Source organism: Balaenoptera physalus (genome assembly GCF_965194825.1).
Source record: "Balaenoptera physalus genome assembly, chromosome: 5".
NCBI lineage: Eukaryota > Metazoa > Chordata > Mammalia > Artiodactyla > Balaenopteridae > Balaenoptera > Balaenoptera physalus.
In genome coordinates this window covers 36,233,763-36,255,337 of record NC_138884.1, presented here as the reverse complement: position 1 = coordinate 36,255,337, position 21,575 = coordinate 36,233,763, and the positions used below count along the sequence as shown (strand labels likewise).

The following is a 21,575-nucleotide window of genomic DNA, read 5'->3' as shown; positions in this document are numbered from 1 at the left end:
TCTCTTGGAAACTCGGTAGTGTTTCTTAAAGAGCCATATGCTTTCCAGTTAAATTTTAAAATTATATGTGTAGTAAGATTCCAATTAAATATTATGAACAGTTGTTTGGATATGATCTTATTTTTGGGGTAGAGTAAGAGGTGATTGTTTCAAAGATTTGTTGAGAGGAGGCTTTCATCTCCATTTACTCTAGATTAAATTGATGTAGAAATTTGTGTGGAGTGTTTAGAAAGAGGTATGTGCTGTTCTTTCCTCTTGAAGATTAGGTTATTTAAATTACTGTTTATTACTTTTGAAAGTTTAATGGCTTATTAAAGAGGACTAGAATTTTCTCCCCTTAATTAGGATACACACATTTTTCTTATTTCATTTCTTCATGTGTTTTGGTTTAAAACAGTCATATGGTCAAATTATTTTTCACTTTTAATTTTCCAGCTTGATCTCAGTTTTCTGTGGTTACTTTTTAGGCTTGTTTTGTTGTGATCAATGTAAAATAATGGTGCTGCATTTAAATTATGTTTTTCACTTCCTAAAAATGCTAAATTGCACTAGGTTTAAGGGCTTTATGTGTTTGGCATTGCAGTTGACCATTCTCAGCAAGGATAAGTATATAATTTTCAGAAAATGTGGTGTGGATTCAGAATGCCTGTAGAATATGCTTGTGTTTGTATAGAAGTTTCATAACCTTATGCATTATTAAAAACTACAATGGTTTATATATAAATGGAATCATTTACTATATTAAATGAAAATGAGTATAGAAAAAGAGGCAAATTAGGGATGGGAGAAAAAGAAAAGACAGCTAAACTTTGAGAAGAATTAAATGAAAATAAGATGAAGACAGTCAGTTCACTTCATTCATTTAGAAAATATTTATGAATGCCTGCTATATGCTGTTCTGGGGGTTCAGCAGTGGATACAGTAGACATTCCCACCCTCTTATAGTGTATTTTAGTTGGCATAGATAGACGATAAAGGAATTAAAAACTTCATATTTTGAAGTTTGAGTAGCATAGGTGTTAGCTCTTCTCTTAATGTTTAATAGAGTTTGCCTGTGAATCCATCTGGTCCTGGGCTTCTGTTTGTTGGAATATTTTTAATCACAGTTTCAATTTCCGTGCTTGGGATTGGTCTGTTTATATTTTCTATTTCTCCCTGGTTTAGTCTCAGAAGGTTGTGCTTTTCTAAGAGTTTGTCCATTTCTTCCAGATTGTCCATTTTATTGGCATATAGTCGCTTGTAGTAATCTCTCATGATCCTTTGTATTTCTGCAGTGTCAGTTGCTACTTCTCCTTTTTCATTTTTAATTCTATTGATTTGAGTCTTCTCACTTTGTTTCTTGATAAGTGTCGCTGATGGTTTTCTTTTTTTTTAATATCTTTATTGGAGTATATTTTTTTTACAATGGTTTGTTAGTTTCTGCTGTATAACAAAGTGAATCAGCTATACATATATGTATATCCCCATATCTCCTCCCTCTTGCTTCTCCCTCCTACCCTCCCAATCCCACCCCTCTAGGTGGTCACAAAACACCGAGGTGACATTCCTGTGCTATGTGGCTGCTTCCCACTAGCTATTTATTTTATCTTTGGTAGTGTATATATGTCCATGCCACTCTCTTAATTCATCCCAGCTTACGCGTACCCCTCCCCGTGTCCTCAAATCCATTCTCTATGTCTGCATCTTTATTCCTGTCCTGCCCCTAAGTTCTTCAGATCCATTTTTTTTGATTACATATACATGTGTTAGCATACGGAATTTGTTTTTCTCTTTCTGACTTACTTCACTCTGTGTGACAGACTCTAGGTCCATCCACCTCACTACAAATAACTCAGTATCGTTTCTTTTTATGGCTCAGTAATATCCCATTGTATATATGTGCCACATCTTCTTCATCCATTCATCTGTTGATGGACACTTAGGTTGCTTCCATGTCCTGGCGATTGTAAGTAGTGCTGCAGTGATGGCTGATGGTTTGTCAATTTTGTTTATGTTCTCAAAGAAACAGCTTTTAGTTTTATTGATCTTTGCTGTCATTTCCTTCATTTCTTTTTCATTTATTTCTGATCTGATATTTCTGATTTCTTTCCTTTTGCTATCTTTGGATTTTTTGTTCTTTCTCTAATTGCTTTAGGTGTAAGGTTAGGTTGTTTATTTGAGATGTTTCTTGTTTCTTGAAGTTGGCTTGTATTGCTATAAACTTCCATCTTAGAACTGCTTTTGCTGCATCCCATAGGTTTTGGGTCGTCGTGTTTTCATTGTCATTTGTTTCTAGGTATTTTTTGATTTCCTCTGATTTCTTTAGTGATCTCTTGGTTATTTAGTAGTGTATTGTTTAGCCTCCATGTGTTTGTATTTTTTACAGATGTTTTCCTATAATTGATATCTAGTCTCATAGCGTTGTGGTTGGAAAATATACTTGATATGATATCAATTTTCTTAAATTTACCAAGGCTTGATTTGTGACCCAGGATATGGTCTATCCTGGAGAATGTTCCAAGAGCACTTGAGAAGAAAGTGTATTCTGTTGCTTTTGGATAGACTGTCTTATAAATATCAATTAAGTCCATCTTTTTTAATGTGTCATTTAAAGCTTGTGTTTCCTTATTTTCATTTTGGATGATCAGTCCATTGGTGAAAGTGGGGTGTTAAAGTCTCCTCCTATGATTGTGTTACTGTCGATTTCCCTTTTTATAGCTGTTAGTATTTGCCTTATATATTGAGGTGCTCCTATGTTGGGTGCAAAATATTTACAATTGTTATATCTTCTTCCTGGATTGGTCCCTTGATCATTATGTAGTGTCCTTCTTTGTCTCTTGTGATAGTCTTTATTTTAAAGTCTATTTTGTCTGATATGTGAATTGCTACTCCAGCTTTCTTTTGATTTCCATTTGCATGGAATATCTTTTTCCACCTCCTCACTTTCAGTCTGTATGTGTCCCTAGGTCTGAAGTGGGTGTCTTGTAGACAGCGTATATACGGGTCTTGTTTTTGTATTCATTCAGCCAGTCTATATCTTTTGGTTGGAGCATTTAAACCATTTACATTTAAGGTAATTATCGATATGTATGCTCCTATTACCATTTTCTTAATTGATTTGGGTTTGTTATTGTAGGTCTTTTCCTTCTCTTGTGTTTCCTGCCTAGAGAAGTTCCTTTAGCATTTGTTGTATAGCTGGTTTGGTGGTGCTGAATTCTCTTAGCTTTTGCTTGTCTTAAAGGTTTTAATTTCTCTGTCGAATCCGTATGAGATCCCTGCTGGGTCGAGTAATCTTGGTTGTAGGTTTTCCCCTGTCATCACTTTAAATATGTCCCGCCACACCCTTCTGACTTGCAGAGTTTTTGCTGAAAGGTCAGCTCTTAACCCTATGGGGATTCCCTTGTATGTTATTTGTTGCTTTTCCCTTGCTGCTTTTCATATTTTTTCTTCTTTTTTTTGAATTTTCTTTTATTTATTTTTTTATATGGCAGGTTAATAATTTTTCTTTGTATTTAATTTTTGAATGTTTGATTAATATGTGTCTTTATGTGTTTCTCCTTGGATTTATCCTGTATGGGACTTTCTGCACTTCCTGGACTTGGTTGACTATTTCCTTTCCCATATTAGGGTAGTTTTCAGCTGTAATCTCTTTACATATTTTCTCAGTCCTGTTCTTTTTCTCTTCTTCTTCTGGGACCACTGTAATTCGACTGTTGGTGCGTTTAATGTTGTCCCAGAGGTCTCTGAGACTGTTCTCAATTCTTTTCATTCTTTTTTCTTTATTCTGCTGTGGGGTAGTTATTTCCACTATTTTATCTTCCAGGTCACTTATCCGCTCTTCTGCCTCAGTTATTCTGCTATTGATTCCTTCTAGAGAATTTTAAATTTCATTTATTGTGTTTTTCATCATTGTTTGTTTGGTATTTAGTTCTTCTAGGTCCTTTTTAAATGTTTCTTATATTTTCTCCATTCTATTTCCAAGATTTTGGATCATCTTTACTATCATTCCTCTGAATTGTTTTTCCGGTAGACTGCCTATTTCCTTTTCATTTGCTTGTTCTGGTGGGTTTTTACTTTGCTCCTTCATCTGCTGTGTGTTTCTCTGTCTTCTTATTTTGCTTAACTTACTGTGTTTGGAGTCTCCTTTTCACAGGCTGCAGGTTTGTAGTTCCCGTTGTTTTTGGTGTCTGCCCCTAGTGGGTAAGGTTGGTTCAGTTGGTTGTGTAGGCTTCCTGGTAGAGGGGACTGGTGCCTGTGTTCTGGTGGATGATGCTGGATCTTGTCTGTCTGGTGGGTAGGACCACGTCCGGTGGTGTGTTTTGGGGTGTCTGTGAACTTAGTATGGTTTTAGGCAGCCTCTCTGCTAATGGGTGGGGTTGTGTTACTGTCTTGGTAGTTGTTTGGCTTGGGGTGTCCAGCACTGGAGCTTACTGGTTGTTGAGTGGAGCTGTGTCTTAGCGTGGAGACAAAGATCTCTGGGAGAGCTCTCGCCAGTTGATATTACGTGGGGCCAGGAGGTCTCTGGTGGTCCAGTGTCCTGAACTCAGCTCTCCCACCTCAGAGGCTCAGGCGTGACACCCAGCCAGAACACCATGACTTTGTCAGCCACATGGCTTTGTTTTAACCCTGCAATAACAGTGGTTTAGATCACTGAATTGAGGCTCTTTCAGATGTAAAGGGGATTACCTGGTGCTGCTCCGGCCCTCCTTGGGCCCAGGATTCTGGCCGTGGTGTGTGAGCTTCTTTCCTCCTCCGCTGCTTTCCCAGTTGTGTATGTTGCAGTTTTAAATAAGGTGGTCAAGGTGGAATCTAAAAGAGTGTTTTCCTGTGAAATGATATGCAAATGCAACTAGCAGTGGCGACAAAGGCAGTTACAGGAAAATAGAAGATGGTAGGTATTTTGTGACAGAGAAATCCTAAAGTGGATTCCAACTGGGGAGTAAGCAGAGTGGTTTCCCTTGTTTTTGCTGTTTTATGTAAGACTGTCTTCTCTCCCAGTTTATATACATTGAGAATAAATATTTCATAGTCCTAGGAACTTGTTTCGTCTAGAACATGCCACCTTGCCAACAGCCCATCTGCTTCCTTTCTAACCTCTCTACTACCATGAATTATTGTTTTGAAATGCTCAACTAGGGATTTCTGTACAAAATATGTTTGGAAAAGTAGATTCATATTAGGCTATGACATTTATGTTAAATTTGAAACTTATATTAAGTTACTGAGTTCTTACATTTTCAGGAGAAATAATTTGTTCTTTCCATCCCAGTTGTAGTAAAGTGTATTGATATATTATAGTCCTCCTGATAAAGGTTATTAGCTTCCAGAAGTAGGTACCACCTGGACTACCACCTGAGAAAGGTCTAGATTGGCTTTAAATACGTATGAAGCCTGTTAAAGAATACTGAAAAGTTTATTTAAAAATACTCTTTAGTTAGTGATCAGTCTGCTCTTTCTCAGACTTCAGGCTTGTGTATTCTATGATGTTAGACCCTTTGTGTCTCTTACTCAAAGTTGTTACTGAGGGCTTTACCTCAGAAAGGAGCAGAGAGGTATCAATTTAAGGATTTTTGTGATACTGATTTATTGGCTATCGTGTGTGTGTGTGTGTGTGTGTGTGTGTGTGTGTGATGTGAGCAAAGAGGTAGTTACACGGAGAGTTATGTAATACATCTACAATGTTAGAATAAAGAATATGTCGATAAATGAAATATAGTCTGAGAAGTGAGGTTTTATTAGTTGTGATAATACTGGAGGAAGACTTTGGAAACAACTTTTTCCTCTCAGATTTGGTTTGTCAGTTCTCTGTAGTTAATTCGAAAGTAATTACAATGTTAGAGAGATTGCCAGTTCAGACACATTGCTTCCATATTATCAGTTGTTAGGGTGCAGAAAAGTGGTAACTTTCCTTTCCCATCAATGGTAAAGACGTTTAGTAGAGAAAATCTGACAGTTGCTGCTAACGGGGGTCACAGAAAGCCCAGGAAACAGAGCATAATATTGGAAAACTCTTGGTGAAAATGTGTGTATGTGCTTACCCAAGGTCTAGACTAGTATAATCAGATGTGGACGATGGGCTGTAATGTAGTTATGGGAGCTGGTTGTCATCATTACTGTTATTTATTGAGCTGCTAGCATGAATCTTTCCTAGTTGGTCACTTGATAGGGCTGTTTGTTTCCTAGGGCTGACACAAGCACTTTTTATTTCTCCTTGTGCTGTAGGTATAAATTATACATAATTTTTCTTTTTAATAGTAAAATATGTGAATCATTTTGTGCTCTGCATTTAGAGATTTAATCTACTAAATAGTAAGCCTACTATTTTGAGACTGCTTATTATAATTAAAAATTTAACTCACCTGTAATTCTTTGTTGGCTAGAATAGTTTTCACAACTGTTAGATAACATTACAGTTGCTAAATACTGTATAATTTGTATATTTGAGAAAATATGCACATAGATGGAAAATATTGGCCCCTTAGAAAAGCAACAATTCTTTATTCATTTAGATATCTTATTACTTATTTCGTGAAGTCATTTCTATATTTTCCATAATAAAAGGAAAAGTCATATTTATGTGTCCAATTTAAAATAAATGGGAGGCATGTAGTGAGGGCCTTCTGAAATATTGTATTTTAAAATCATTTTTTAAATTATGAAGGAGAAATATTTATGCTTCCTTTTTTCTTTGGAAGTAATATTAAATACTTTATATACATTCTAATCAAATTTTAAAATATTCTTTTGAATAAATAAGGTTAGACAGTAATATTTTGTATTATGTAGTGAAAATTTTTCAAACTTATATTTCTGACATAGTTGTTTAATCTAAAATCTCTAGAGTTTTACTTTAAATTACCTAGATACATTTAGATACTTGAGAATCTTTAAAGCATTGTCACAAACTATCCATTTATCAAATAATGATTGAATACAGCAGGGGTCCCAAACTGGCCCGCAGCCTGTTAAGAACTGGGCCACACAGCAGGAGGTGAGTGGCGGAAGGGCGAGCGAAGCTACATCTGCCACTGCCCATCGCCTCCCATCGCTCCCCATTGCTTGCGTTACCGCCTGAACCATTGGTAGCATTACTGCCTGAACCATCGCTCGCATCCCCTCCATCGCTTGCATTACTGCCTGATCCATCGCTTGTAGTACCGCCTGAACTATCACACCCCCCATCCCCACTCCCCATGGAAAAATTGTCTTCCACGAAACCGGTCTCTGGTGCTAAAAAGGTTGCAGACTGCTGGAGTACAGTCTACCTGAACAGTACCTCTTAGGTACTATGGTTGATTAAAAAAGAAGAATAGGTAAAAGATGTGCTTCCTTAATCACTTGTGGTATGATACGGAGGATAGAGTAATATAGGTAGCAATTGAATGGAATTTTTATGATACTGTGTAAACAAGTAAAATATCTGCTATGTATATAATAAGCATTAGGTATAAGTTGGCATAAAATAAAGGCCTTTATAGAATTGTGGAATATTCCTTAGAGGGAAAGAAGATTCAGTTGGATCTTATGGAAATTAAGACTTTGGATGTAAAGAAAGGACAAAAAATAAATTGCGGGTGGTTTTGGCACTCATTTTCCATCATTCATTTAGTACTTATTTATTGATTGTAGTCTACGTGTCAGGCACTGTTCTAGAGACAGAAGATGTAGCTGTGACTCTCCTGACATAGAGGAGAGGACAAATAATAAAGAAATGAATGAACAAATAAGATAATTCAGATAGTAATAAATGCTTACAAGAAAACAATACAGGAAAAGGTTATGAGAGTGAAGAGGGGAGAGTTTACAGGGAAGCCAATGTAGCATGTCTAGAGGAGATTTGTGAAGAACTGACACTTGATTTGAATGAAGAGAAGTAGCCAAACAGTTTGAGATCTAGGTCACAACCTTTTAAGGTGAGGAAATATCAAGAACAAAGGCCTTGAGGAGGGAATGATGTTTGTGAATTATTGAAACAAATAAAAGGCCTGAGTGGCTGGAGCAAAAAAGGAGAGAGTGAGGTTTGGAAATGTCAAAAGTATCCATGTTTCTGATCACATAGGTCCTTGTAGGCTGTGGTCAGAAATCCGGTTTTAATTTTCTTTGGTAAGAATACGTTGCAGAGTTTTAAGCAGAGGAGTGGCATGATGTGACTTAGGGTTTTATGTTTCATTTTTTTGATGGTGACATTTAAGTGTTTATTTTTTAGGTTTTAATTTACTTATTTTTAACTGTGGTAAAATACACATGATATAAAACTTAACCACTTTAACCATTTTAAAGTGTACACTTCCGTGGCATTAAGTACCTTCACTTTTACATGCACAGCCATTGTCAGCATCCATCTCCAGAACTCTTTTCATCTTACTATACTGAAACTCTATACCCATTCCTTCCTACCACTGGCAACCACTGTCGTACTTTCTGTCTTGATGAATTTGACTACTCTAGGCGTCTCATATTAGTAGAATCATACAGTATTTGTCCTTCAGTGTCTGGCTTTTATTCACTTAGCATAGTATCTTTAGGGTTCATGCATGTTGTAGCACATATTAGAATTTCATTCCTTTTAAAGGCTGAGTAATATTCCATCATATGTATATACCGCATTTTACTTATCGTTTCACCCATTGATGGACACTGAGTTGCTTCCACCTTTTGGTTTTTGTGAGTAATGCTGCTAGTCCCTGCTTTGGATTCTTTGGCTGTATACCTGGATGTGGAATTGCTGGTCATATGACACATGTATGATTCATATGAGATACGGATCATATTTTAATTTTTTAAATTAAATATGAAGAACTGCCATACTGCTTTCCTTAGTGGCTGCACAATTTTACATTCCCACCCACAGTGCACAAGGGTTTCAATTTCTCCATATCCTTGCCAACATTAATTTTCTGGGTTTTTTTGGATAGTAACCATCCTAGTGAGTGTGAGGTAGTATTTCATTGTAGTTTTCATTTGGCATTTCTGTAATGATTAGTGATGTTTAGCCTCTTTTCTTGTGTTATTAACTATTTTATATCTTCTCTAGAGAAATAACTATTCAGTAGTTTGCCTAGTTTTGAATTGAGTTATTTATTTTTTATTGTTGTTGAGTTGTGGGAGTTTTTTATATATTTTGGATATTAACCCCTTACCAGGTATATGATTTACAAATATTTTCTCCCATGCTGTGGATTGCCTTTTTACTTTGTTGATTATGTCCTTTGATGCATAGAAGTTTTAAATTGTGATGTAGTTTAATTAATTTTTTTCTTTTGTTGCCTGTGCTCTTGATGTCATATCCAAGAAATCATTGCCAAATCAGAGGTTATGAAGCTTTTCGCCTATGTTTTCTTCTAAGAGTTTTATATTTGTAGGTATTATATTTAGATCTTTAATCCATTTGAGTCAATTTTTATACATGGTCTAAGATAAAGGTCCAACATCATTCTTTTGCATGTGGTTATGCACTTTTCTGTACACCATGAGCTATATTTTTAAAAGAATGAATGAATTGTGGTGAATTCCCTGGCGGTTCAGTGGTTAGGACTCCATGCTTTCACTGCCGAGGGCCCAAGTTCAATCTCTGGTCAGGAAACTAAAATCCTGCAAGCCACACAGTGTGGCCAAAAAGGGGGAAAAAAATAAAAAAATAAAAAAAGAATGAATTGTGATAGGGTCAGGGTATGGGGCAAGAATGGAAGCAGATATATCAATGAAGATACTACTGAAATATTTCAGGCAAGAGGTGAAGGTGGCTTAGACTGATGTGATAGCAATGGTGATATGTGATATATTTAAGAGTTAAAGCAGTAGAACTTGCCTTCATGATTTGGATTTGGAGGTGAGGGAAAGATAAATCAAGAATTAATCCTAGGGTTATACTTAAGGGGACTTAGGAGCTATTTATTGAAGTAGGAAAAAATGAAGTAGAGATAGGGGAAGAGTTTTTATTGACAGTGGGTAGGTAAAATCAAGAGTTCTGTTTTGAAAATGTTAAATTTGAAATGCCCATTGGGTATACAAGTAAGATTTCAGTTCGACAGTTGACTATGTGGGTTGAAAGTACAGGGAACCAAGAGTAGGGTTAGAGATATAGGAATCAGCAGCATGCAGGTGAGATTTGAAGGCTGTAGGATGGATGAAATAATTTAGATAGAGGAAAGGGAACAGAACTGAGCTCTGGGAAACTACAAAATTTAGAGGTAGTACAAGAAGGAGACAGTAGGAAAGGAGACAGTGAAGAAGCAGCTACTAAGGAGAAGAACCAGGAATGTGCTATATCGCATTGAAGAAGATAAGAGAAGAAAACGTTTTAAGAACCTTAAGGTACTTATAACAGTTACCTTGCTATTTGCATGTAGTCCTAACTGCCTATGTTAGATTGTAAACTCCCTGTGGACAGTTCTATGTATCTTTGTATGCCTCGCATATAGTAGCCTAGAATTGCCTGGCATAAGCAAACGTTCAAAGAGTTTATTTTCAAAGAGTTTATTTTCCACGCAAGCACTGCTAGTCCCTGAGCAGTGATCAGGCACTGTTCTGTATCTGGAGATAATAAGGATAATTTACTCAAGGTTGGTGCATCTGGAATGGAAAACAGACTTCTAAATATATAATTGAGATGGTGTCAAACAGAATGATACAGTGTAATAAGTACCAAAAAAGAGGCATATGTACCTTTTGTTTTTTAGTTCTGTGGAGGGAAAACATATGTAGGATCAGAAAAGGTTTTATGTAGTTAAATCTTGAGTTTTGCTTTGAAGGATTAATAAGATAAGCAAGATGGAATAAGAAGTGATGTGTTTCCTGGCTGAGAGAATAGTAGGGACAGATGTAAAGCGGTATAAAAGTACAGGTATAATGTTTGAGAAAGCAGTCTTACGGTATAAAGGAGTAGCAAAATTTCTGGAGATCGTGGGAAGGTAGTTAAAACTTTAAAAAAGTGTACAGTGATGATCAGGTTTTCATTTCAGAAAAATGACCCTGATGAGGCATTGACTAGAATAATGAGATGAATGGAAGGACATTTGATTGGAGGCTATTGTAAAAATTGAAGCCATGATGTTGAGTGCCTGAAGCACTGGAAAATGTTACAGAGAGAAACAGCTTTTAGAGTTATTGCATAGGTAGAATGGACAGTACTTGGTCTATTGAAAGTGAAGGATGATGAGGAAGGAAGAGTTAAATATGACTGATATTTCTAGCTTCAGTAACTAGGTAAATAGCAATGATGTTAGCAGTCAGGGTAGAGGAGGAAGGAATGCATGATCTCTGAATAAGGGACTAGTTTCATAAATTATGTTACATTCCACCCTCAAAAGTTCTCTGTGTGATAATGGTGCACCAGTAAGTAAAATAAATAGCTTTGTATAGTATGACTCCTTTACACATGTGTACATAAATATTTATATACACATATACATACTTACTATATATACACATGTATACCACAGATACCATGTATGTTTTTATAAATTTAGAAAAATGTAAGGACAGGAACATAAACTGTTAATGGTTGTGTGGATTATTCTGAAAAATGGATAGGAAAGGGAGTTGGGGCCTTTCCATTGTTGCTTCATTGTTTAAGTTTTGCATGTTTTTTTTTTTTTTTTTTTTTACATCATATGTTACCTTTATGCAAAGCACCAAAACAAAACAAAACAAGACAGTATGATCTGTCTATCTATCTAGATATCTGTACATTGTGTCCATCTTGAAAAAAAATGTCAGGAAGGGGTGTTTTGGTTCTCTTCAAAATATAACACATTTTTTCCCCTCTTCATAACTTTGTTCACGCTGTTGTCCACAATGACATTTCCTCTTCTTTGTGCTTTTGCCCTTGATTTAAGGCTCATCTTTATGCTCTAGCTCTCTGTTGGTGCTTTTTTTTTTTTTATCTTGAGGAGCTCATAGGGATCTTGGCTTCTACTGAATTATGATAGCACATGTATTGTTATGTCCTAATTGTATTTGTATTTCTTATATATAGGTACATAACAAATTCTCACAGACGTTGCAGCTTGAAACAACATACATTTTCTATCTTGTAATTTCTTTGGGTCAGGCATCTGGGCACAGCTCAGCTGGACCCTCAGCTGAGGATTTTACAGGCCTGCAATAACGGTATTAGACAAGCTGTGCTCTTCTCTGGAGGTTGGAGTCCTCTTACAAGCTCACATGGTTGTTGGCAGAATTCAGTTCCTTTCACCTTTAGGACAGACGTCTCCATTTTCTTGCTGGCTGTCACTAGGATCTGATCTCAGCTCCTAGAGGCTATCCTAGCCCCTTGTCACATGGCCCTCTCACGCCATGGCAGCTTACTTTTTCAAGGCTGGTGGGAGAATCTCTTGTCAGCCAAGGCAGAGCCTATATAATGTAACATATCACAGGAGTGTCTATCCCATCATCTCTGCTATAGAAAGTAACCTAATTAAGGAATTTCTATCCCATCATCTTTGCCATATTCTATTTCCTAGAACCAAGTCCAAGATTCTGCCTAGGTTAAACTCAGTGGAATGGGATCATACAAGACCTTGACTCATTGGAGGTCACCTTAGAGTGTGTCCACCGTAGCACATCTATTCGTATTTAAAGCTGGAAAGGACCTCAGAGTATTCTCTTCCTCTCCAACTAAAATATAAGGAAAGTTCATCTCCAGTGCTTAGCATCTTTATAGCATAGTAGGTATTGAATAGATATTTGACAGTGATTCAAAAGGCAGAGGGAATCGTGCACAAAAATGTTAATAGATCAGAGTAAATACTCAGAAGACTTATTCAGTTATATTGTGTATGAAATGGTTAAGGGTTGATATTTTAGGGCATGGTGAAATTGAGAGCATAAATTAAATCTGGAAATATTACGGAGGAGATATTGGCAGTATTTGCTGATTGATTAGGGACCTGGAGGAAGGTGGTAGCGAAGAGGGAGGGACTAGAATAACTTTGAGGTTGCTTGTTTGGGGACTGAGAGGCTGGTGTGCCAGTGACTAATCAATTCAATTAATATTTGAGTGCTGTGAGGCAGTATATTGATGTTAAATTCACAATGTGGTTTTTGGTCTCTAGAGAGTAACTAAAGCACAAACCAATATTTCACATCTACACTATGAAAGCAGTTGCTTTCTCTATCTGTAGAGTCATAGGAAGTTATTCATTAGCGGGTTTTAAAATTGCACTAGGGATTGTTTTTATCTGTAATGCCTGAATGTGTACTGTTTACCCTAATGATGTTACCCAAAAATCATAGATAGGACATTGCATTAACTTCTAAAGTGACTGGGAGACAGTTTGGGGTTAATGGAAAGGGTCTGACAGACCTGGAATCAAATTATAAGTAGTGTATATGAACTTAATAGAGATATGGAAAAAGTGGTAGGAGAGCAGGAAGCCTTTTTATTTTCCTTAGGGATTTTCTCTTTTCCTTTCTTTTAATTATTGCTTGTTGTAAAACTTAGAACAATAGGGAAATATGATGAGGAGGACATATAGCCTAACTTTCTAGAGAAGGGGGTGGAACACTTTTTTTTGTAAAGGACCAGATAGTAAGTATTTTAGACTTTGCAGGCCGTATGGTCTCTGTCACTACTACTCAACTTTATGTAGTATTATAATGTGATAACAGCCATAGATAATAGTTAAACAGATGGGCATGGCATGGCATGGCTTTGTTCCAATAAAACATTATTAACAAAAATAGTTGGCAGGCCAGATTCGGCTCACATGCCATAATTCTAGTAATTCTGACCTTATTCTCAATGACTGGAAATTTGGTATATTTCCTTTCATATTTTTCCCAAACTCATATTGTACATAATATTCTTCAAAAATTTTTTCCACTTAATAATATATTGTGGACAAACTTCTGTTGTTAATTCAGAAGAATCTATCTCATTATATGATTGTATATTTTGGTTCTTTCTCTTTTTCACTCTTATTAAGTGTTATAGGGAACTTCCTTGTACACACACACATCTTTCTGCACTTGTGAGAACATATTCATATGGCAAGTTACTAGGATTGCTTTGTATCAAAGTCTATGCATACTTAATATATACATATTTTTAAAATTAATATTTATTGAAATATACAGTAGTTGATTTACAATGTTGTGTTAGTTTCAAGTGTACAGCAAAGTGAATCAGTTATACATATACATATATCCACTCTTTTTTAGATTCTTTACCCATGTAGGTCATTACAGGGTATTGAGTAGAGATACTGCTCAATACTCTGCTACACAGTAAGTTCTTTTTAGGTATCTATTTTATATATAGTAGTGTGTATATATCAATCCCAATCTCCCCATTAATCCCTCCCCCCTCCCCTTGGTAACCATAAGTTTGTTTTCTACATCTGTGTTAATTTATATTTTTGAGAAAAATGTTGCTACAGGGACTTCCCTGGTGGCACAGTGGTTAAGAATACACCTGCCAATGCAGGGGACATGGGTTTGAGCCCTGGTCCGGGAAGATCCCACATGCCGCGGAGCAACTAAGGCCGTGCACCACAACTACTGAGCCTGCGCTCTAGAGCCCGCGAGCCACAACTGCTGAGCCCACGCACCACAACTACTGAAGCCTGCGCACCTAGACCTGTGCTCCACAGCAAGAGAAAGCACTGCAATGAGAAGCCCGCACACCGCAACAAAGAGTAGCCCCAGCTCGCTGCAACTAGAGAAAGCCTGTGTGCAGCAACGAAGACCCAGTGCAGCCATAAATGAATAAAGAAATAAATTTATTTATTTATTTATTTTTAAAAAGTTGCTACAGAGAGATGCAAGAACCCCATGGAATGTCTGTAGACATGCCATTGTTGATGACTGTTGGGTCTAACTTTTATAGGTGGGCATTATCTAATTGCAGTTTAGCTGCTCTTGCTATTGACATAAAGAACATAATCGTAGCCCTGCCCATTCTATCTCTCCAGTTCCTTTAAAGAAGGGAGTTAAGAAGACTTTTATATAACATATTCCAGAAGACTGCCATTTTGATAAAATGATCATTCTGTTGGTATTTATGGTAGGTGAATGGTATTATGGAAGCATTTACCAAGAATGGGTCAATCATTTATATATTCAGGGTATTTTTTTGCAATGTTTAAAAGTGTATGATCATTACTAGCATTCAGTATGAATCATCATATGGAGAGGTCTGTAGTATCACCAAAGTTAATCGTCTGTTAAACTCTTGACTTCTATTACCATAAATTAGTTTAAAAAACATTTTTTTATAGAGAAGATATTTAAAAATATTTATTTTATTAGCATTTATTTTTGGCTGCATTGGGTCTTCGTTGCTACGCACAGGCTTTCTCTAGTTGCAGCGAGCTGGGGCTACTCTTTGTTGCGGTGTGCGGGCTTCTCACTGTGGTGGCTTCTCTTGTTAAAGAGCATGGGCTATAGGCGCACGGGCTTTCTCTAGTTGCGGCAAGTAGGGGATACTCTTCGTTGGGGTGCGCCAGCTTCTCATTGCAGTGGCTTCTCTTGTTGTGGAGCATGGGCTCTAGGTGTGCGGCCTTCAGTAGTTGTGGCGCGCAGGCTCTGTAGTTGTGGTGCATGGGCTTAGCTGCTCCGCGGCATGTGGGATCCCCCTGGACCAGGGCTCAAACCCGTGTCCCCTGCATTGGCAGGCGGATTCCACCACTGCGCCACCAGGGAGGCCCCAAAAAATATTTTTTTATACAAGATGATTCATATGGTATATATTTTTTGGTGTGCCTTTGCTTAACCCTGTTAGTGAAATTAACTTTGTTGTGCATAACAGTACTTGTTTCTTTTTAGTGTTTTATTGTATGAATATTCCACCATTTAGAAAATTCATTTTATTCTTAATGGGCATTTGGGTAGTTGCTAGTGTTTGGCTGTTATAAATAAAGTTGCTGTAAACATTCTGTTAAGTATATTTTGTGATTGTGAGAGTCCCTGTAGTTTCATATCCTTGCCAAATTTTGATACTAGAGTCTTTTTTTTTTTTAAATATAGTGTTTCTGGTGGGGTGTCGTATATTTTTTATGGTTTTTTTTTTTTAACTTTTTCTGTTCCAGCTTTTTTTTTTTTTTTAATTTATTATTTATTTATTATTTATTTTTTGCTGTGTTGGGTCTTCCTTTCTGTGCGAGGGCTTTCTCTAGTTGCGGCGAGTGGGGGCCACTCTTCATTGCGGTGCGTGGGCCTCTCACTATCGCGGCCTCTCTTGTTGCAGAGCACAGGCTCCAGATGCGCAGGCTCAGTAGTTGTGGCTCACGGGTCTAGTTGCTCCGCGGCATGTGGGATCTTCCCAGACCGGGGCTCGAACCCATGTCCCCTGCATTGGCAGGCAGATTCTCAACCACTGCGCCACCAAGGCGCCACCATAATTCTTTTTATGGTTTTAATTTGTATCTGATGATTAGTAATCCTGAACACCTCAACACCTTTTCATGAACTTATTTGCCATTTGGAAATCTTTTGTGAAGTGCTTATTTGTGTATTTGGTCGTTTTTATTTATTGTGATTATTGCCTTTTCTTTATTTCTAAGATTTTCTTATGTATTTCAGATATAATTTCCTTGTTGACTATAAGTATTCCAAATCTCCCGTACTAAAGTTTGCCTTTTAATTCTCTTAATGTTGGCTTTCATAAGCATAAATCGTTAATTTAATCAATTTTCTTCTTTATGGTATGTGTACTTTATATTTTGTTGAAGAAATCTTTATTTTAACCTAAGTCATGAAGATACTCTCTTATGTAATCTTCTTCTAGAAGTGTTTAGGTCGTGTCTGTGATCCATTTAGAATTGATCTGTTTGTACGGTTTGAGATAGTAGTCAAGGTTAATTTTGTCCATATGAACATCAGTTGATTGATGCAGGACCAGTTCTTGAAATACTCCATCTTCCTCTTATTGCAGTAAATATGGAATCTGGTGTAAAATATAATATATATATTTGTATATTAAATATTTATATAAAAATATATTTCCATATTAAATATTTATATATAACATTTATATAATTATTTATATATTAAATATATATATATTTGTTTCTGCACATTCTTTTCTGTTTCATTGGTCTGTTCATCTGTCTTTGCCCCAGTACCACATTGTCTTAATTGCTGTATCTTTATAATAAATTCTAATATTTGATAGTGTAAGTCCTCTATTAGGATTATGATTATTACTCCTCCTCTTTTCCCTTCTTCAAGAGTGTCTCAGATATTCTTTGTTCTTTACATTTTCCTATAACTTTTAGAATAAAGTTGCCAAATTACACAGAAAGACCTGCTAAGATTGGGATTGGGATTCATTATGATGCTGAAAACTTGGCCTCTGTGCACTGGAACCAAATCAAATCTCAGAGACAGAGTTTTGGGTGAAGTAGAAAAGAATAGCTTTATTACTTTGCCAGGCAAAGGGGCACACAGTGGGCTCCTGCCCTCAAAAACTGTGTGTCCCAACCTGGGAGGATTTGGTGAGGAGTTTTTATAGCAGTTGTTCAACGGCAGGGTCACTGATAAGATCAGGGTGTGCACAAGCCCCTTTAATCTGGTCTCTAGTAATTTCTTGATGAGCTTCTCTGGTTCCTTTAATCTGTCCACTGGTGCTCTTCTCTGGAATGAAGAATGCCCACATCTTCCATTTGTTGGGGGTTTTAGTTCTATAACGAGCACAAAAGATATTGTTCTGTATATCCCTTGAGGCAGAACCAGGACCCTGCCTCAAAGCTGCATTATTGTTTTTCGGCAGCTCCTCTCTTGTATCTCTGCATCCTCTCTCTTACCTGATTAGCAACTGCTTGAATCTCCCCTTTGGAACTCAGGGAAGGCCATGGAGGCTGGAGTCTGTTCCCTACAAACAAGGAACAGGGGACACAGGAAGGCTTCCGTACCCAGGAGCACCACAGGGTCCTGCTTGGTTTCACTATGAAACTTTACTATCTTTGTTGGAAGATTTTTAATCACAGTTTCAATTTCATTACTTGTGATTGGTCTGTTCATATTTTCTATTTCTTCTTGGTTCAGTGTTATACCTTTCTAAGAATTTGTCCATTTCTTCCAGGTTGTCCATTTTATTGGTATATAGTTGCTTGTAATAGTCTCTTATGATGCTTTGTATTTCTACGGTGTCTGTTGTAACTTCTCTTTTTTCATTTCTAATTTTATTGACTTGAGTCCTCCACTCTTTTTCTTGATGAATCTGGCTAAAGGTTTATCAATTTTGTTTATCTTCTCAAAGAACTGGCTTTTAGTTTTATTGATCTTTGCTGTTGTTTTTTTTTTTTGTTTGTTTCTATTTCATTTATCTCTGCTCTGATCTTCATGATTTCTTTCATTCTACTAACTTTGGGTTTGGTTTGTTTTTCTTTCTCTAGTTCCTTTAGCTGTAAGGTTAGATTGTTTATCTGAGATTTGTGTTGTTTCTTGAGGTAAGATTGTATTGCTATAAACTTCCCTCTTAGAACTGCTTTTGTTGCATCACATAGGTTTTGGGTCATTGTATTCTCATTGTCATTCGGTTCTAGGTATTTTTTGATTTCCTGTTTGATTTCTTCAGTGATCTCTTGGTTATTTAGTAGCGTTTTGTTTAGCCTCCATGTGTTTGTGTTTTTTTATGGTTTTTTCCCTGTAATTTATTTCTAGTCTCCTAGCGTTGTGGTCAGAAAAGATGCTTGATACGATTTTAATTTTCTTAAATTTACCAAAGCTTGATTTGTGACCCAAGATGTGATCTATCCTGCAGAATGTTCCGTGTGCACTTGAGAAGAAAATATAATCTGCTGTTTTTGGGTGGAATGTCCTATAAATATCAATTAAAACTATCTGGTCTATTGTGTCATTTAAAGCTTGTGTTTCCTTATTTTCTGTTTGGATCATCTGTCCATTGGTGTTAGTGAGGTGTTAAAGTCCCCCAGTATTATTATGTTACTGTTGATTTCCTCTTTTATAGCTGTTAGCAGTTGCCTTATGTATTGAGGTGCTCCTCTGTTCGGTGCATATATATTTATAATTGTTATATCTTCTTCTTGGATTGATCCCTTGATCATTATTTGGTGTCCTTCCTTGTCTCTTGTAACATTCTTTATCTTAAAGTCTATTTTATCTGATATGAATATTGGTAGTCCAGCTTTCTTTTGATTTCCATTAGCATGGAATATCTTTCTCTATCCCCTCACTATCAGTCTGTATGTGTCTCTAGGTCTGAAGTGTGTCTCTTGTAGACAGCATACAGGTGAGTCTTGTTTTTGTATCCATTCAGTGAGCCTGTGCCTTTTGGTTGGAGCATTTAATTCATTCACATTTAAGGTAATTATATGTATGTTCCTGTTACCATTTTCTTAATTGTTTTGGGTTTGTTTTTGTAGGTCCTTTTTTTCTCTTGTGTTTCCCACTTAGAGAAGTTCCTTTAACATTTGTTGTAGAGATGGTTTGGTGGTGCTGAATTCTCTTAGCTTTTGCTTGTCTGTAAAGCTTTTGATTTCTCCATCAAATCTGAATGAGATCCTTGCTGAGTAGAGTATTCTTGCTTGTAGGTTCTTCCCTTTCATCACTTTAAATATATCGTGCCACTCCCTTCTGGCTTGTAGAGTTTCTGCTGAGAAATCAGCTGTTAACCTTATGGGAGTTCCCTTGTATGTTATTTGTCGTTTTTCCCTTGTTGCTTTCAATAATTTTTCTTTGTCTTTAATTTTTGCCAATTTGATTACTGTGTGTCTCGGCATGTTTCTCCTTGGGTTTATCCTGCCTGGGACTCTCTGCACTTCCTGGACTTGGGTGGCTATTTCCTTTCCCATGTTAGGGAAGTTTTCGACTATAATCTCTTCATATATTTTCTCGGGTCCTTTCTCTCTCTCTTCTCATTCCGGGACCCTAAAATATGAATGTTGGTGCATTTAATGTTGTCCCAGAGGTCTCTTAGGCTGTCTTCATTTCTTTTCATTCTTTTTTCTTTATTCTGTTCCACAGCAGTGATTTCCAGCATTCTGTCTTCCAGGTCACTTATCCATTCTTCTGCCTCAGTGATTCTGCTATTGATTCCTTCTAGTATATTTTTCATTTCGTTTATTGTATTGTTCATCTCTGTTTGTTTGTTCTTTAATTCTTCTAGGTCTTTGTTAAACATTACTTGCATCTTCTCGATCTTTGCCTCCATTCTTTTTCCGAGGTCCTGGATCATCTTCACTATCATTCTGAATTCTTTTTCTGGAAGGTTGCCTATCTCCACTTCATTTAGTTGTTTTTCTGGGGTTTTATCTTGTTCCTTCATCTGGACATGGTCCTCTCCCTTTTCATTTTGTCCGTCTTTCTGTGATTGTGGTTTTCGTTCCACAGGCTGTAGGATTGTAGTTCTTCTTGCCTCTGCTGTCTGCCCTTTGATGGATGAGGCTATCAAAACTTTACTATCTTGATTTTCCATGCGTTGGCTTCTGTTTGGTTTTCATTCACTTGGTGTTCTCTTATTTTACCTGTTCACTGGTGATTTTTAAAAAAATATTTTATTGGAATATAGTTGATTTACAGTGTTGTGTTAGTTCCTGCTCTACAGCAAAGTGAATCAGTTATACATATACATATATCCAATCTTTTTTAGATTCTTTTCCCATATAGGTCATTACAGAGTATTGAGTAGAGTTCCCTGTGCTATACAGTAGGTACTTATTAGTTATTTATTTTATTATATAGTAGCATGTATATGTCACGTTCATTTGTGATTGAATGGACATTGTATTTAATAATGCAGGAAATTGTATTTAGCAGTCTCTAGATGATGATATCTTCCTGTAGAGAGGATTTCCTTTTGATTTTTGATTAACAGTTAAATTAGGTGCCAATTATGTTAATTTAAGTCTGAGCTGATTCAAAGGTGGAATTTTTAAAATCTTTGTGAGAGTTTGCCTTATTTAAAGTTTGCCTACTCCTATCTCGTAGCCCTTCTAGGTTTTCTTAAAGCCCAGGGTTTTACAATGAGTCTACAGCACTGTTCTTTATGTTTTTTTTTTTTCTTCTCACCATATGAGATTGTGAAAATTTTGTTTAGTTATTTGGCTGCTAGTTAATCTACGTGCAAATCCCATAATGTTGTTTGAGGGTCTGTTTTCATGTTTTTGAGAACTGTTGTTTGTTTCCTGGGGTATACTTGGACTCCTTTTGTAAGCCTCGGTAAATTACTAGGATTCCTCTACCTTGACAGGTTATAAAATTCAATTTTTGTCCCAGCTCTATAAGACTTATAACAGCTCTGTTTAGCTTCTCTGTTCCCACCTGTGAATAGCAAATGTGTCAATGGGAAAGGTCATGCTGAACATCTTCTCTAGGATCCTGGCTGTTTAAATCTTGGCTACCTTGGAAACTCTCCAATACCTTAAAAAAGATTAAAAGATAAATTTAATCTAGCATTTTCAGTTGCTTTTCTTGGATAGTTAGTTTGATAAAAGCGAATCTGCTGTTGCCAGAAGGATAACTTTTTGCTGTTATGTTCTTCAATTATTTAGTGTAAAATAACGGTCCTTCATTTGGTATGATGTCAGAAAAGGAGAGTAAATGTTCTTCCCTCTCCCAAGTAATAAAATACACCACTTTTGAGCAATGAATAATCATATATGTCGTGTATATACATATATTTATTTGACAAT

The 21,575-nt window shown here is 36.5% G+C and overlaps 1 protein-coding gene across 4 annotated transcripts in view; it reads left to right on the top strand.

Annotated features, from left to right (window-relative positions):
* The window catches only part of LRBA (LPS responsive beige-like anchor protein), a 736,878-nt gene that overhangs the window by 255,068 nt on the left and 460,235 nt on the right, over positions 1 to 21,575 (top strand). The window lies entirely within an intron of this gene.